At 38.7% G+C, this 14,369-nt stretch overlaps 1 protein-coding gene across 1 annotated transcript in view; it reads left to right on the top strand.

The window, feature by feature from the left end:
* FANCC (FA complementation group C) overlaps window positions 1–14,369 on the top strand; it is a 169,610-nt gene that overhangs the window by 72,354 nt on the left and 82,887 nt on the right. The window lies entirely within an intron of this gene.

The following is a 14,369-nucleotide window of genomic DNA, read 5'->3' as shown; positions in this document are numbered from 1 at the left end:
TTCCTCTATAATTTTCTTTTGAAATGTAAATATTTGTATATGTAACTGTGATCACAAGACTCTATTTAGCCCATATCTAGCGTACACAGCAGAAAAATCCATCAGAGCTAGAGTATGTCACCAAAATGTATTATTAAAATAGAACAGATAAGAACAAGTAAGAGCATATGAAATGAGGGGTTTTCAAAGTGCATTGCACTGCGACCTCCTTCTGACAACAAAGATTACTACACAACGCCGGAAGGGGGGGACCGAAGCCTGAGCCTGCCCAAGTCCCACCACTGCCCTGGGTGTGTGGGGGCGGCAAAGCTGAACCCCGAGCCCACTGCCCCAGACAGCGGGGCTAAAGCTGAAGCCTAAGGGCTTCAGCCCTGGGTGAGGGGCTTGTAACCTGAGCCCTGTCACCTAGGTTTGAAGCCGAAGCCTGAGCCCCACTGCCCAGGATGGTGGGGCTTGGGCTTGGACTTTGGCCCTGGGCCCCAGCCAGTCAAACACCAGCTCTGGTGACCCCATTAAAATGGGGTCATGACCCACAGTTTGAGAACCGCTGTGTGAAACCATCTGTATAATTAGTAGTTATAGCAAGGACACTAATACTGTTGAAGGAAAGGTTGAATAAATATAAAGCTTAAATTTTTGGAGTTTAGTAATTCAACCCTTTAAAATTGCAAGTGGCTGAAATGTGGGCTGCCTGTTTGTGTGCATGAGTGGTGGTAGTTTAAGTAGTAAAATATCTCTTAATTTACTTTTTTGTTATAGAAATGCATAATTTGGTCCTTTTTTGAGATGCTGTTTGCCAAGCTCCGAATCAAAATAATGTAATGGTAAAAAAACAATCAACCCCGCTCTCAGCCCCATACTCTCCAATCCTCTTTGGTATTTTGAACTGTTTTGTGCACTCTTTGGTGTACAGCATATTACAGTATACTTATAAAGAACTATACAGAATGTTTAATGTGGAATGCTGTGTTAGAGGACTTTCTGTGCTATGGTGCACAGGCAGGCATGGTTGGGCCGTGTTAGGTAATCGAAGACATATGGTTTTTTTCACCCTTTTTCTGTGTTTGGGTGTCATTTTTAGTTTATAGATTTGTTGTTGTTAAATAAGAGCTGTATATTAGTATCAAAGTAAAGAAGTTTGAATTAGCACATAACTGGCTCATATTTTGTATGGTCTACTTTACCTATACTATAAAGTTCTATAGGCTTCAGCATCTTATAGATTAAAAAATGGGGTCTGTATGTTTTCATAGATATAATCTCTCTGCTGTTGACTGAGGACAGATTGAAATAATGAAAGAAGAGATTCTGGAACAGATTGATAAATTAAAGAGCAGCAATGCACCTGGACAGAGATGTTGTCAAGAGTTTTGATGGAATTTAAGAGTGAAGTGGCAGAGCTGTTAACCAAAATATGGAGTCTTTAAAAATGGCTAAGAAAATCATTGAAGGCATTAAGAGGCTTGCATATGAGGCAAGACTGAAAGGATTGTGTCTGGTTTAGTTTGGCAAGGAAACTGAACTTACAACAGGGGATATGAGGTTTTTTTTACACAACATGTAATTCACTTTTGGAGCTCATTGCCACCAAATATCACTCAGACCATAGGTGTAGTAGATTTTTTTTTAAAGGATTACTCTGGGTAAAGCGTCCTTATTATGAGATGGGTTCCCCAATTCTAACAGAGGAAGTCTCAGTCCCATCAAGTTGTTGCCTGGCCCTCTATATTGCTGTTATGAATCAGGTTCTCAGGCTGCTCCCTAGTCCTCTCCATACAGCTGAGAATTAGCATGTTACTAGGAGATCTTATTATTTACAATAGGAATGTGTTCTAATTTGTATTCTGTAACTTTAAAATATGTATTGTAAATGGATTTTATTAGATATAATTATGAACTTATTTGAAAAAGACATGGAGCTCTGTGTTCTTTTTCAGATAGGTAACCATGCTAAAATAATACTTAATATAAATGCTTCCTTGTGTTATGGATCAAAATAAACAGCGGGTAAGTATCTTCAGGTTCAAATCTAAAACTAAGGATTCTACTTTCCTGGGAGACCACTTGAGCTTGAACAGCAAGTGTCACAATTTGCTAGCAGCTGATATTTCTCAAAGCAGTTTGGTTGTGCCAGGTGGCTCTAATAAAGAATAATGATTTGTTACTGACAAACAGGGAAAAAGTGGTCTGCATGTAAAGAAATACTGTTGGTTTTAGGTATTTTTGTTTAACTGAATACATTTTATGAGCCTGTAGTCACTGAGCCATTGCTTCATATGAGTTTTGTGCTTTTTACTAAATAGTTCCATGAATATTTTTCCCCTTTTCAACTTTCCTAGCAATTTGATACTCATGCAATCCAAAGATAAATGAATCAGTTCTGTGTTGTATCTTATAACCGTCACTTTTAAAACACTGAACTGTAAATCTGAATAAGGCTAGTGAAACATAGTTCTGAAGAAGAAATGTTTTGACTAAATGTCTTGTGCAGTGTTATGTCTTGGCTCTGGACACAGTACTCTCTTGCACTGTGTGCAATTAGTATTAATGTAATTAGAATGTTCCTGTTTAAAAGGGAAGCAACAGAGAAACTGCAATTAAAAATACTTCAGCTGAATGCCAAACTGATCATTTGATGTTCTGTAAGGATTGTAACTGTTTAGGAACAGTCTGCCTGTCAGCAGCACAAAGGGATGGTCCTGTGCTAAATGTCATTTGAAAGAACCATTATTTGTCATTTTCAAGAAATAATTGAATTCATAGCTCTGAAGTTAGAAATCTAGTGATCCCTGATTTGTTTGGTCTGTCTAAATTTGGAAGTTTCCATCCTGTTTTTTCCTATCATTTTTAATGAATTAAAAGATTTCTTCTGTAGGTAGTGGTAAGCTTGTATCTTTGTTTTTAAAACTTGGGGAAAAAAGGACATTCTAAATCTTCAGGTTAGTTAAGTGAAAAACTAAAGAGTTTTATTGTTGATTCTGCTAAAGCTATTACATTTCCTTTTGTAAGTTAGTGTAAATGTACATTTTATTTCACTAACAGAAGTCTCACCTTTTTAACACAAAGAGTTACACAAGATTTTCTTGGTGGGTGTTTTTTAAAGATGGAGTGGAAGAAAAGACTTGAAACTGCTTTTCCTGTTTGAGGCCAAGTGTAGACTTCAAGGCTTGCCAGCCCTACAATTCTATAGTTTATTTCTTACCATTTCCAAGGGTTTTGTTAGTGACTTGCAGATGGAACTTCAGGCTTTGGAACTTATCCATTGAAAAGTTGTGTGGTCTTAGCCACAGTAGTAATACAGCATGTTTTTCCTATACTAGTTTCACAGAAGTTAACTGAGCTGGAATTGGTCAAAGAATAACAATGAGCTTTCCCCCTCATTTTTTCCCTTTTTACAGTATATCATTTGAAAGTTAATTTTGGATTTAAAAAATTATATTACATATTTTGCTTCCATTTAAGAGAGAGAGGCAAAATGCAAATCTAATCTTTTTTTAATAAGTTGTACATATCAGGAGTATACATTTAGTCTATAATTGTGCATTAATTTCTAAAGTAACCATTATCACTGTTTTTAAATAATCTATTATGATTGCCTGAAGCAAAACTAAAGTCTGTGGGGTTTAATATGCACTTTGGGCCCAGTTTAGCGAAGCACTTAAGCACATACTTAATTTTAAGCATGTGAGTACTTCCACAGTAAACATTGGCTAAGGATAAGCCCATTTATATGCCTGAAATTAAGCATGTGATGAAGTGCCAAAGTGTTCAGCACTTTGCAGGACCAAGCTCTTTGTGCTTGGTGGAAATACATAAAAACAACCAATTGATTCAGTTTTTCTGTTAGTGAGTAGCTGAGGTTTGTATACAACTTTCCACATATTATTAGGAAAACAAATGCCACAGGTTGATATATCTAAATTAATTTAGTGAAATAATTAATACAGTTCCTGGAATTACTCTGATCACAAAATTATCCTAATCCATTTTAGCGAATCTGTATTTATCCATATTCTGTATTTTAGACAATGGACCTCTGAGTTGCTCACATTCTTGAAATCCAAGTGTCTGATTTGTGTAGGACTCTTTAGCAGAATAATTTATTTACAATCAACTTGCCTTACATGCCTATCAATGGAAATTTGGACATGGGCGAGTTTCAGGTTGCCATTCCAAGTAAATGAGAAGAAAAACAGGAAACTTTTTAATAAATCTGCAGTGCATATTTGGGGCCAGCAATTTTATTTGATGCACTGGATATGGAATTTTAGATAATACACGCCATCCTGTTAATGTGAAGAATGTGCATACAGAAAAGGGGATGAAACAAAAACATTTCTTGTGAAAACATTTCTAGGAAGAACACTATCCACTAATGCTAGGGCCCTATTACACTGATCAAGCAAATCACTGAATCATGTGCTGCTGACCTGTTTTACTAGGACTACTCACATGCTTAAATTTAAGCACATGCATCAATGATTTGTTGGACCACGGTCTATGGTGGGGGTTCTCAAACTGGGGGTCGGGACCCCTTGGGGGGGAACACGAAGTTATTACATGGGGGTCGTGATTTGTCAGCCTCCACTCCAAACCCCGCTTTACCTCTAGCATTTATAATGGTGTTAAATATATTAAATAGTGTTTTTAATTTATATGGGGGGGTCGCAGTCAGAGGCTTTCTATGTGAAAGAGGTCACCAGTACAAATTTTTGAGAACCACTGATAAATGGGTTGATACTGCAAAGGACTTGAGTCAAGGTGAAACTGGAGTTCAGTTTGAAATGTTAAGATTTACATTTCATGTTCATTGGTCAATCAGTGAAGTACAAGTGCACATAGTACAAAATATTGTGTATCTAAAATATTAAATCTGTAAATTCCACTTTGTTTAAAACATAATTTGCTCAAAGTTTTAAAGCAGAAATTGTAGCTCAATTATGTGTTTCTGTGATAGCAGGCAGTTAAAGAAATTCCTTACAGACAGTTAAAAACACATACATTCAAAGTAAACACATGTATTTTTGGGAAGTTCTGTGACCTGTGTTGTACAGGAGGTCAGACTAGATGATCACAGAGGACCCTTCAGGGCATCGAATCTGTGTATTGAGAACTCAACTCTCAACATGGGTATATACTGATACAATTCTACATAGGTAATTTAAACACTGGGATCTGATCAAATGCTAGAAAAACAACATTGTACAGAGCAAAAATGTATTCTGAAAAACTCCATTATGTTTAAATGTGTACATTGTTAACCAATTCAACCTTATTTTCTTCTCCCTTTCAGTTCTGGTTTGTGGAAAACCAGTTTTATATTTTTTCCTGGAACACATGAGTGAGCAAGCAAGAGGCCTCGTAAACAAAACTAAATATTGGAGATTTTGTTATGATTGGATCAGAGTGTGGAAATTCTGTGAATTGTGTTATGTCAGCATCCTACTAGCAGAACAGGCTACATAAACTGTGTGTGTTGAGACATTCCGTGAATGAGCAGGCTTCTGTCTCATTTACAGACTTAACCACTGCAGTTCTTGAGACTTCTGAATGTTTATTCATGGTTTAAAAAAAATCAAAAATTCTATGCATACCAGACCAGTTTGCATTTTATTGTTGATCATTTCGTTTAGATGGCATGGGACATATAAAACTTTTTTAAACCTGCAAGCAAGATTTTTGTTAAAGGAAAAACAGCAGCAAAGTATCTGTAGTAATTTCTTTTGGATTAACATGTTGAAAGGGAAAAAGAACGGGAGTAAATTAATTTAAATACATCAGAAAATTGTGCATTTAATTTCCCTTCCAAGTAAATTTGTACAATTAATTAGGAAATGGCATGGGATCTAGTTCTACTTCTGACACTGCCTTGCTGAATGTAACATGATGGCATGCCTCTTAAGGGCTAGATACCTGGGGCCAGCCAACCCTGATTACTTAGGAGACACACCTCAACGGGGATCACCTCATTCCTCCATAAAGAAAGAAGGAAGTTGTGCGGTGGGTTGATTGGGGGAATGCTCAGGGAAAGAAAGAGAGAAGAAGCCACAGGAAGGGAGAGTCTCCTGCAGTGGCCCTGAGAACGGGAGACTCCAGCTGAAAAGCCTGGGAGCTGTGGCTGGGGAGAAAGCCTTGAAGTCTTTCTGGGGAGAAGGCCAGGCCTTGTGTCTTCTACAGGCACTCAGCAAGAAAAAAGAGACAGCTCTCAGGGAGAAGGGGCTATTCCTAGGTTAAGGCTGAGGTGGAAGACTTTTGTGTTTTATTTGTGAACTTCATTTGAATAAAATCAGAGCTGAAGGAGGGCTGTTGACACTGGAGTCATGAAAGCTTAATTTATTTAAGAAGCCCCTTGAAAGGAGAAACTGAAGCAAAAAAGGCCACCTGCAGAGCAATCTGAGGCTAGCAGGGACTGTCAGGAAAGCAGCCACTCTTTGCTACTGATAAAATTTGGGCATATCACTTAAACTGAGTCTGTCTTCCTTTTTATAAATGTGGGGTAGGTAATGTATTGACCTTCACTAAATAATATTTGCAATTATTATATAATTGGAAATTATTATTAAGGGAAGGGTAAGAATAGAATTTTAGATCTCCTATCTTTTAGCCTTACTCTTAAACAACTAGACCACCTGTCCTTTGGGGGGACTACAATTATTTCCTCTTCCTTTCTCTCTTTTTTCAAAATTCAGAAATGTGAATTTTTGTCTGAAAATGGCAAGATTTTGCGAGATTTTATGGGGGGAGGATTGTTTTTTATTTTTCCAGTGCTTCCCTCTGTGTACAGTTCAGCTAACACAAAATTTTGTGGTTGCCAAAATTTCAGGAGTGGGAAATCATGCATAACAAATTAATAATTTTTTTTACATAGACATCCATAAAAAATTGTCACCTGTTTTGCTTGGTTTTACTTAATGCAGTTGAAGAGGTCTGATTCAATCCAGAGGATGCAAATGGTATATATATACATTACTCAGTACTTCCCCAAATGTGGTGATGCTGGCCTTTGACTGTCTGGGGGTACACAAGTGCAAATCCGACAATGATATGCCACTCGTAACACGTGCTCCTTAATTGTCAGCTAACCTCCATGAATGATATTTTTAAAACTTCATCTCCAAAAACAAAGGCACCTACTTAGAGCTGGCCAAAAGTTGGGTTTTCCAGTTTGTGAGTATTTTTTAAAAAATTGGTATTGTTCTAACGTGGAACTGACTCCATGTGGCAGGATTGTCCCAGAGGCATGGACCCTGGAAACCTGGAGATTCCAGCCCCACACCAATCTGCCACAGACTCTGAAAGCCTTTTGGGAGAAATGTTGGGTTTGATGAACATCGTTTTCTGACTAAATTGTTTCATATGAATGTTTCTTCTGACCATCTCTAAACCTACTGTCACTGTGACATTCATGGTTGCTAAAATAAGCAGAATAGTGACAACCATAAAATCCTAGTTGGTTACACATTTGTTAAAGTAATCTCAAAGGTTCTCTCCCACCTGCTTTCCAAAATGTGCTATCCCAATTAAGTTTAAAGGTTGCTTTTGTCGCAGCCCTAAAGCCTATGCTCAAACATGGTGTCTGTATGGCCAATTGTCAGTCCAAAGGTCACATTGGTACCGTGTTCAACATTATAGTGCCGTGTGCATTTTCCCGCTCTTTTTCCCTGGTCACCTAAGGGTGAGGCTAGTGCTTTGTGCAAAAATACCAGCGTGCCGTGTGCATAAGGGTAGTGTGCCTGTTCTTGAACCTTCTGTCAGTCGAAAGGTCAAGTTGGTGCTGTGTGCAGAAGCATAGGGCTGTGTGCAGAGGTAGTGTGCCGAGTGCAGCTCCCATTGATGTAGAGGGCACCAGCTCGGAACCTGGTTGGTGAAGGAGCTAGGGACCAATCAAATGCTGACACGAGTAAGAGAGCTTTCGAATAAAACCATGTCTCGCGCAAAGATCTGCAGGAATATCCGCATGTTAGCTGGAAGGCCTGATCACCCTTTCAGCCAGAAGGGTCTCCTGCGTATCTTGCCGGCTCGTGTCGTGATGTGTCCCGTCAATTCGTCATGCCCTTGGTGTCTATACTGCTGGTCAGCTGCGCCTGGAGTGTGGTATTTGTATTCTAATTTCTGTAAATATTCTGTTTGCTTAGCCTCTTCTCTTTTTCCCTCCCTTATTTGGTACAGAACTGTATATATTGTTGTTATTTGGTGCAAGTTATGTATATAGTATATGAAAGTTAAATTGTTGTATTGATTGCTATTGTGGTTAATTGTTGTACTTTACAATATTTGGTTAATGTATATAGTTTGCTTAGTTTGGTGTATCTGCTTTAATTTCTGGTGAACAGTTAATCACAGATCATTTGGTTTCCTCTTGTTGGTTGTAAATAGATTGTTTCAAGTTGTGTGTATATTCTTGTTCTGATAGTACTGTTAGTTGGTAAAAGTGCTCCTCCCCAGCCCAAGTTGCAACTCATTCCCCATCAATAGACCGCCACTTGGTTCTGAATTTTCAATCTGTCACGTTTTGATTTTCCTCACTCGATCAAAAACTTACTCGAACCTGCTTTGGTCTCGGACATAGAGACTTTAGGGACCATAAGCATTTTTAAAGTCATTGTGCTGAGGATTTTACAGAAAGAAATCAGTTTTTATTCTGGTTTCTTAATTTCCCCCCCAAAGTTACCTTTGATACTATTTTATAAGACCCAGTGCAGGTTCTACATAAGTACAGAGTTACTGGTTTCAAATGCTTACTGGAGCTTACTACCTGGCCATTTAATGAAAAAATAAGTGATTTTTTTTATGGTCATATTTGGCTTAGGAGGAATTACACCTTGAATTCAACTCATTTTACTGGACTTAAGCAGGATAATATTTACTGTAACAAAGGGGGGGAAAAAAACAGCGTAAAAACTGGATGGATACATAGGTATTGAAGTATGGTATATTTGCATGTAATGCTAAAAGATTGAATGAACACTTCTCCTTCATTGCTGAAACCTGTAGAAGCTAATAGATGAATTGCTGTCTGCACAATAATCAACAGCCTGTCTGAACCAAATTGTGCCCTGGCATGTGGGTTCCAGGCTTCCATGGAAGCATGCATCCTAGGGAATAATTTGGTTTTTAGGAAATATGGTGTAACCCATGAATTCCTGTGTCAAGGCTGATTCCCTACTCTGTCACTCCGAGTGCAGAGGGTGGGGGCCTGCAAAGATTTTAAAAATTAATACTGGCCACTCCAGGCTTGTATTAAGCTCCCAAGGTTACAGCTTTTCTCTGACCTTGACTTCGTAAATGCTGCCACCACCCAAATGCAAACCGTTTTTTGGATCCCAGGAAGGCACGCTTGGGAATTCCTTCCTGCGGGGTACCCTCAAGCCCTTTCTCACACACCCCACTCCAGGGGAGAGCTAAGAAAGAAAAACAAAGGATATTAGCTGTTGCCACCAGCACAAATCTCTTAGGACACCAAAAATCCAATCCTGTTCTTAAAAAAGGTAAACTTTATTAAAAACAAAAAGAAAGAAAATGCATCTGGAACTAGGCTTTTGCTAGATTTTAAAAGAGCAATTCCAAAAAATAAGCATCTAAAATAGCTTTCTTGGGGAGTTCAGATTAAAGGTTACAAGCAAACAAAAGCATCTGGGGTTAGCGCAGAGGAGTCCACAGGCCTTACAGAAAATAAAAGAAATAACCCTAATCGCATCTTTCTAGACATTTCCTAATCTACTTACATATTTGGGTAGTTCCAGGTATAATCTGATGATTTCCATACCTGGTAAAAAGCTTTTTACAGCATACTCATAGCCCTGACTTTGCTCTGTTCCCCTCTCTCCTGAGAACAACACAGAACACAGAGGGAAAGCTTTTTTCCCAGTTTTAAAAAAATTCTAGTCTTCCCATTGGCTCTTTCGGTCAGGTGCCCACTCCCTTTTCTTTACCTAGGGGACTTTTTAAACCCTTTACAAGTAAAGCAAGCAGCCACCAAAGCCACGTCCAGACTAGGTATTAAAATCGATTTTAGATACGCAACTTCAGCTACGGGAATAACGTAGCTGAAGTCGAATTTCTAAAATCGAGGTACTCACCCGTCTGGACGGCGCGGCATCGATGTCCGCGGCTCTCCGTGTCGATTCCGGAACTCCGTTCGGGTTGATGGAGTTCCGGAATCGATGTAAGCACGCTCGGGGATCGATACATCGCGTCCAGACTAGACACGATATATCGATCCCCGAGCAATCGATTTTAACCCGCCGATGCCGCGGGTTAGTCTGGACGTGCGCTAAGAGGGACTTTATAGCTAACTGGCTGGCTGTGTGTCCATAAAAGGCAGCTACCCCTCCATCCTCTTCATTTATCACACGCGCTCCCTCCCCCCACCTCCCACATCAGAGACGGTGCTGGTCAGCCTGCTTCAGGTTGGGTCCAGAGCAGCTGGGATTTCTTCCTGGAGGTTTAGGAAACAGAGTTAATAAGATACATGCACCTTTAATGTTACTAATAATTACAAGAAGAACTAAACAGTACTTTTTACATTTCAAGGACAACAATGACATAGAATGCAGGGAGAGTTTTACCTAGTTGATTTTGGGAAACCTTCCCAGGAGAGTGCATCAGCCACTTTGTTAGAGGCTCTTGAAATATGATGTATTTCAAAATCAAAGTCCTGAAGAGCTAAACTCCACCAAAGAAGTTTTTTGTTTGTTTCTTTGACTGAGTGAAGCCACTTCAGTGCAGTATGGTCAGTCTGCAGGTGAAAATACAATCCCCAAATGTATGGGCATAGCTTCTCCAGAGCATACACAATGGTGTAACATTCTTTTTCTGAGACTGACCAATGGCTTTCCCTCTCAGAATGTTTTTTTTGCTGAGAAACACAACAGGATGGAATTGTTGATCTGGTCCTTCCTGCATTAAAACTGCTCCTACACCATGTTTGGACACATCTGTGGTTACGATGAACAGTTGGTCGAAGTCCGGGGCCCTTAGTACAGGGTCAGACGTAAAGGCCACCTTAAATTGGTTAAAGGCTTTCTGACACTTCTCAGTCCACTGAACTGCATTTTTTCCTAGTTAGGTCTGTCAGTGGGGTGGCAATTTGGTTGTAGTGTGGTACAAATAATCGGTAATAGCCGCCCAAGCCCAAGAAAGATTGGACCTGCTTCTTAGACTTAGGCACAGGCCAATTTTGGATAGCATTTACCTTAGACTGTAGGGGGTTGATAGTTCCTTGACCCATCTGATGTCCAAGGTACGTTACCCTGTTTAGGCCTATTTGACACTTTTTGGCCTTAATGTTTAATCCTGCCTCCTTTATGCGCTAGAAGACAGCTTGGAGGTGTTCCAGGTGTTCTGCCCATGAATCTGAGAATATAGCCACATCGTCAAGGTAGGTGACTGCAAATTCCCCAAAGCCAGCCAGAAGATTATCTACCAGTCTCTGGAAGGTGGCAGGTGCATTTCGCAGTCCGGAAGAGAGCACGTTAAATTCATACAACCCTACATGGGTGATGAGGGCTGACCTTTCCTTGGCTGGATCATCTACCAGCACTTGCCAGTACCCCTTAGCTACCCCCACTTCATTTATCAGAGCCTGTATAGTAGATTGAGACATGTCTTAATGACTTTTCAAAGGAGCAACAAAAAATAGATGGTTTAATGTAATGCTTCCCCCCTGCCCCCCCAAAGATGGAGTAGAACTGCACTCAATAATCTGGCGATATTTTGGGGTAGTCTTTTAAGACAGGAATGATGATACTGATCTTCTTTGTAAAGCTCTTTGAGATGTACTAATGAAAAGGTCTATACAAGTGTTAAGTCCCTCCAGTGGAAAGAACGAGGAGCATCTCTGTTCTGAGCCCAGTAGGAAAAAGCATACTCACTTAAGATCTTCTTTTTCCAGAGCCAATTACAATGTACCCCAGACTCTCTGCTTTTTCTTTTCAGTGTATGCTTTAACCTGATACTAAGGCCATCATTCACTATTTGAGGAACTTCAAAGGGACCTACCAAAGCCAGCCAATTACAGAACAGGGATGGCAAATGCAATGTAATGCATGTTAAATGGAACAATATGAACTAGTAATATATGTTGATTGAACTTAACTATAAACTCTGAGGAAAAAGACCTGAGTGTCATTGTCGATGGTTCATGGTGCATGACAAGTGCAAAGCAAATAATGTTAGATTATATTAAGAAAGGGGTAAAGAACAATACTTGAAATACTTTACTGCTATATAAACCAATTTTATGCTCTCACTTTGAATACTCTGTTCACTTTTGTTCACCCCATCTTGAAAAATGTATAATAGAAATAGGTCTAGAGAGGGAAACAAAAGTTAGAAGAAACGTAGAAAAAATTCTGTCCAAGAAGAGATTTTTGTAGATTCAAGGCCTTATTGTAATGCTTGACTCTCTGCTAAACAATCCCAGAAAAGTTAAGAAGGCTTCAGCTCATCTACAAGGCCTCCTAGTTTATATGTAATGATGGCATAAATTCTGTGATGGTAATGGTACACAGCACCCATCGTGTGTAATGACACATTGGTTCCTCGGCTCCATGCTTGGACAGGGAGTCTTCAGTTTTGCTGTCTCCCTGAATCTTTCAACTTGCATTCAGACCAGCAATCAATCCCTTTGTCTCCTTGCAGCTGATGAATCCTCCCAGTTTCCAGGTGCCGTCCATGTGAAAATCTGATATTCTAAGAGTTAATTTAAACACAAATAGCAATTACCAGAGTAATTAGTAATTTAATTATGGGGAAAATTAGAGGGAAAATGTGAAGGTGAATAGATTAAAGTTTCTATTTTGATTATATTTGGAAGCTTGTGCACCATAAAAGTTCCCTTTTTAATGCTGACTTTTCCTGCTTTAAAATTTTAAAAAAGTATATTAATTGCTTTTGTCAAACTGCTGTATAAAAACAATTGCGACAATATTTTCATTTTCAGTTTTTAGAACAGTTGCCACTAGATGGCGGTAGAACAGCTTTTTTTTGCTGAAAGTTATAAATCTTTTAAAAATACTAGAATTCAGGCATAACCATAAATCTTCAGCAGTGTAAAATAATCCCGTAGAAAAGAACACAAAATTATACAAGAGTTTGGGATGCACATCTCTTGATATTTCATAATTGTCTTTAGACTTTATTGCATTTCTATTACTTGTTTATTATCTCTTATATACAGTAAATTGAACGGGACAGATTTTTAATTCCAGGACCAGTGAACCAGTTAATTAAAGACATCCAACAAAGCATATATAAATATTTGGATTGGAGTTCTGAAAGCAGTAATTAACAAACTGCTTCATTCTTTTTAGCTGAGAATTTTAGATGAGGTTCTCCGTTCAAAAAATAAAGTAGATCAAAGACTCCTGGTACCACTCTGGTCATAGGACTTGGGTCTCAATTTGCCTTCCAAATACATATTTTGAAGAAGTGTCTTCTTCAAGTGCCTTCTTATTCAGTGTCTGCTAATCCTGATTTGCTCAGTCAACAATAACCTAGCTTTCATACACATTTTCATATGATTAATCATGTTGAATTTGTATGTTGTTTAGGTAGCTATAACATGTAAGGTCCTGATTCAACATGCACCTGAAATGAACCATTGAGGTGGAATATGGCAACTGTCTAGTAGTACACATCTACCTCAATAAAACACGACCCAATATAACACAAATTTGGATATAATGCGGTAAAGCGGTGCTGGGGTGGGAGGGGCTGCGCACTCCAGTGGATCAAAGCAAGTTCAGTATAACGCGACTTCACCTATAATGTGATAAGATTTTTTTGGCTCCTGAGGACAGCGTTATATCGAGGTAAAGGTGTATATTCCATTAGAATGTAACAGTTGACTACTGAAAATTCAGAAAACTATATTCAACTGAAATGATGTAATTTTTTGGATAAGCAGACTATTAATGTAGTTGTGATAGGATGAACAGCCCTGCTCTTATGAAAAGTGCTGAGGGATGTTCAAGTGGGTGATACCTTGGTTTGTCAAAAAGTCAGCATATCTCGCAGCACAGTACCTTACTAACATGCTGGGGTGTTGGTTTGGTACTAACGCAGAAAGAAGAGTGCCACCTATGGAATCGTCAATGGCACTTCCTGCAGTCATTGTTCTGTGCTTTTGTAAAAATTCATTTGATTTCAACTTACAGCAAATATTATACCAACTATTTGTATTTTTTTTATATAATGTTTTCTAATGGTTTTGAAATTTGGTGTAAAGCATTTAGTAGTGAAAGTATTAACAAAAAGTAAATGTCAACATTAAACCATAAATGCTGCCATTAACTCCCTAGTGAGATAGCTAAAATAAAATAGGGCCAGATCCTCAAGTACATCCAAAATACTTTAAGCATAATTGA

The sequence above is a fragment of the Gopherus evgoodei genome, chromosome 6, assembly GCF_007399415.2.
Source record: "Gopherus evgoodei ecotype Sinaloan lineage chromosome 6, rGopEvg1_v1.p, whole genome shotgun sequence".
Taxonomy (NCBI): domain Eukaryota; kingdom Metazoa; phylum Chordata; order Testudines; family Testudinidae; genus Gopherus; species Gopherus evgoodei.
Note: the sequence above shows the minus strand (reverse complement) of the source record. Positions and strands in the feature narration are given on the sequence as shown.